Source organism: Piliocolobus tephrosceles, chromosome 8, assembly GCF_002776525.5.
Source record: "Piliocolobus tephrosceles isolate RC106 chromosome 8, ASM277652v3, whole genome shotgun sequence".
Lineage (NCBI taxonomy): Eukaryota > Metazoa > Chordata > Mammalia > Primates > Cercopithecidae > Piliocolobus > Piliocolobus tephrosceles.
The window spans coordinates 114,253,844-114,258,395 of NC_045441.1; the positions used below are offsets into that span (position 1 = coordinate 114,253,844).

Sequence of the window (4,552 nt, forward strand, 5' to 3'; positions counted from 1 at the left end):
GAAGCTATCTTAGATCATTCAGCCACCAACTGGCCTGCATTCTGTCTATGAGTCCAGAGAAAATCAGCCAAGCAGGCCCAAGCCACAAAATCCTCCCAAGCGACCCATAGAATCATGAAATTAAAAAAATATATTGTTGTTTAAATCCAACGGCTAGTATGCTATGTAGCAAAAGCCATCTGATATGCCCGGGACAGTCTTAGCTTACACCTGTTGTCATAGAGTAATTATTGGTATTGCATCTTTTTAACAATTCTTAATTTTTTTTTTAAGTTCTGGGGTACATGTGCAGGACATGCAGGTTTGTTACATAGGTAAATGTGTGCCGTGGTGGTTTGCTGCACATATCAACCCATCACTTAGGTATTAAGCCCAGCATGCATTAGCTACTTCTTCTAATGCTCTCTTTCCCCCTGCCCACCTCCCACAGGCCTCAGTGTGTGATGTTCCCCTCCCTGTGTCCATGTGTTCTCATTGTTCAGCTCCCACTTACAAGGGAGAACATGCGGTGTTTGGTTTTCTGCTTCTGCGTTAGATTGCTGAGGATAGTGGATAATACATCCTTTTATTCTCAAACTATCCTTGTTTGAGTATATTGTATAGTCAGCTTCAGTAAATAATACCACCATTTACCCATTTGCCAAACAAGTATTTCTTTTGTGAGTTGGATTGAGCAGAAGGCAAAATAACAGTGGCTCATCCTACTACAAGTCTTGTCCTTTATCATTTTTTTTGTTTGTTTTGTTTTTCAGATTTCAGCTTTTTGAAAAAAGTCTCTTTGAAATAGACAAATAGACTAATTCTTTCTACAGGTGTTTTTCTGACAAGTGAAACAATATCTTAGAATGATATGTCATAATACCACCTCAGCGTAGCTTTGAAAATGATGAATTTTCCTCCCTATTTGATGTTGAATGATTACAAGACTTGAATTATGGGGATCAAAAAGTCAGTGCTGTTTTCAAAGAAATACTTTTGAGTGCCAGTACATGTGAAAAAAAAGCACAATGTAATTATTCTATTAATAAAGTGACCAACACACAGTCGTATATTACAGTAGAAGCACATTTCACAATGGCTTTCTAAAGTAAATCAACATGTAAAATAATTCAAATAAAGTGATACAAGTTACACTTTGTTTTGTAATATACTTTTCTCCAAAGGCATAGATATAAAATGTATAAAATACACACTTCAATGTTTATAAATTATCCAAATACTTTCTTTGCTGTACAGGACTGGTCATGTGCAAGACTATGATATTGACAATTTGGGCCTTGGCTTTCCTCCCTTTATTTGGCATTTCTTGCCAAGTGGAACAAAACACACATTTCAGGGTAGGTAGGATTTGCTCTGTCTCTTCTTTTAACTAACAATATGACATATGCACATAGTAAACCTTTCAAACAGTACAAAGATAAACATTTATAGTAAAATATTAATCCTCCTCTCACTGTAGATCCTAAGTCCTGCAGTCCTCTCGGGAAGTAGCCTCTGCTGAGCTTCTTTTACATGTCTTTTCTATGCATATGAATATATATTTTAAGTACGTATAGATGGTATGTATCTTAAACCTCAGAAAGAATCTCTTCTTGTCCCTTTCTTTGCGGAATCACCATGGCAGCTGGGACCCTGTACACATATCCTGAAAACTGGAGGGCCTTCAGGGCCCTCATTGCTGCTCAGTACAGCGGGGCTCAGGTCCATGCGCTGTCGGCACCACCCCACTTCCACTTTGGCCAAACCAATCGCACCCCTGAATTTCTCTGCAATTTTCCTGCTGGCAAGTATCCAGCATTTGAGGGTGATTGTGGGTTCTGTGTGTTTGAGAGCAATGCCATTACCTACTATGGAGCAATGAGTTGCTGCAGGGAAGTACACCCGAAGCAGTAGCCTAGGTGGCGCAGTGGGTGAGCTTTGCTGATAGCGGTAGAGCGCCCCCAGCCAGGATCTGGGTGTTCCCCAACATGAGCATCAGGCACCACAATAAGCAGGCCACTCAGAATGCAAAGGAGGAAGTGAGGCGAATTCTGGGGCTGCTGGACGCTCACTTGAAGATGAGGACTTTTCTGGTGGGTGAATGTGTGACTGGCTGACATCACAGTCGTCTGCACCCTATTGTAGCTGTATAAGCAGGTCATAGGACCTTCTTTCCACCAAGCCTTTCCGAATTTTGTAATATATTTTATCATATTTATAATATATATCATTATTATAATATATAATTATATATAAAATGCACCTTATTTTATCTATATATAATTTATATATTATATACAAAAGATAAAATATTTTGTAATATATTTTAAAATATTAAAATAATATATTATATTTATTTATTTGTATATATTACATGTTATAACCGCTGGTCCCTCATCTGCATTAACCAGCCTCAGTTCCCGGCTGTCTTGGGGGAAGTGAAACTGTGAGAAGATGGCCCAGTTTGATGCTAAAAAGTTTGCCGAGAGCCAACCTAAAAAAGACACCCTATGGAAAAAGCAAGGTTCACAGGAAGAGAAGCAGAGCCCCAGGCTGATTGGAAGGAGAAGAAAATGGCGGCTGCCCCTGCTCCTGAGGAGGTGATGGATGAATGTAAGCAGGTGCTGGCCACTGAGCCTAAGACCAAGGACCCCTCCGCTCACCTGCCCAAGAGTACCTTTGTGTTGGATGAATATTTATTTATTTATTTATTGAGGCGGAGTCTCACTCTATCGCCCGGGCTGGAGTACAGTGAGTGGCATGATCTCGGCTCACAGCAACCTCCACCTCACCGGTTCAAGAAATTTTCCTGCCTCAGCCTCCTGAGCAGCTGGGATTACAGGCGCCCACTGCTATGCCTGACTAATTTTTTGTATTTTTAGTAGAGACGGGGTTTCGCCATGTTGGTCAGGCTGGTCTTGAATTCCTGACCTGGTGATTCGCCAGCCTCGGCCTCCCAAAGTGTTGGGATTACAGGCGTGAGCTGCCGCACCTGGCTGTGTTGGATGAATTTAAGCAGCAAGGACTCCAACAAGGACACACTCCCTGTGGCACTGCCATATTTTTGGGAGCACTTTGATGAGGATGTCTAGTTCCTGTGATACTCAGAGTATTGCTGCCCTGATGAACTCACTCAGTCAGATCTTCATGAGCTGCAATCTCATCACTGGAATGTTCCAGCGACTGGACAAGCTGAGGAAGAATGCTTTCACCAGTTTCATCCCCTTTGGAACCAACAATAGCGGCTCCATTTCTAGAGTCTGGGTCTTCTGAGGCCAGGAGCTTGCCTTTCCTCTGAGTGCAAATTGGCAGGTGGACTATGAATCATACATACGGAGGAAACTGGGTTCTGGCAGTGAGGAGACACTTGGAATCCAAATATATCCATAGTGAAAGTTCGAGAGTACTTTTCCTGGGAGGGGGCCTTCCAGCATGTTGGCCAAGACTTCAATCAAGGCACGATCTTCAAGTGAACATCTCTTGCCAACGCCTAGCTGCCTGCATCTGCCCCTTCAGGGAGATGGGGGTCATTAAAGGAAACTGAACATTGAAAAAAAAGAGTCTCTTCTCTCCCACATGGCTTCCTTACTTTGGACAACTTTCTTAACCTCTGCTTGTTTCAGATGACTCATTGATATAAAATTAACATAACATCACAGAATTAATTTGGAATTAACTTGTATGTTTAATAAAGCTCCTGGAAAGGTATCTGACACAAAAGGGAGCACTCTGTGTTAGCTATTATTGTTATTTACACTTTTGCCCAAAATCTTGCATTAATAATGGACATAATTACCCTGGGAATCCAAATTATTCCAAATTTTTAAAAAAGTTCTATAATATAGACTGTAGAGACAGGGTAATTAGCTGGGCATGGTGATGTGCACCTGTGGTCCCAGCTACTTGGGAGGCTAAGGGAGGAGGATCCCTTGAGCCCAGGAGGTCGAGGCTGCAGTGAGCCGTGATTGTGTCACTGCACTCCATGTCACTCCAAGGTGACATGGCAAGACCTTGTCTCAAGAAACAAACAAATAAACAAAGAAAAAAAAAGCAACCAAACAAAAAACAGACTGTAAAATGCTTCATGAACAGAGAGGTTTGTATTAAATTCAAAATAGAATTAAAAAACCCTTTAAGCATATGCTTAGACTATACAGCGTATTCACTACAAAGCAAAATGTACCTTTCCTTAGATACTTTTGCTTTAATTATAAATAACAGAAGAAAATAAAGAAAAACACATAAACTTTTTATGGATTTCTTTGAGTTTGTTCATTAGCTCATTTATTCATTTATTGTACACTTAATCTGTATCTGACACAAACCTACATGAAAAAAATGCAAATAAAATAGGCACATTCTTTATTATTATGGAATTTGCAGGATGGTGGAGAAGCCACTTCATAGTGAAATAATTATATATACGACATTGCAACAAAAGGTGAAATGCAAGGGGTGTGTTTGTGAGTGTGTGTGTGCATGTGTGTGTGTGTGTGTAAGTATATGTATGTAACCTGGTCTAGTCTTGGGTGTGGCAGAGGTCTTTTCTTTGGAAGTTTGAAGGAAAAATATT

The 4,552-nt window shown here is 40.6% G+C and overlaps 1 pseudogene across 1 annotated transcript; it reads left to right on the top strand.

Annotated features, from left to right (window-relative positions):
* The first annotated feature begins 1,617 nt into the window (after positions 1–1,617).
* Positions 1,618–3,452, top strand: LOC111550242 (annotated as a pseudogene). Its single transcript, XR_004229110.1, has 3 exons — positions 1,618–2,171; positions 2,357–2,675; positions 2,994–3,452. The product of XR_004229110.1 is annotated as an elongation factor 1-gamma-like (transcript).
* Positions 3,453–4,552: the final 1,100 nt, after the last annotated feature.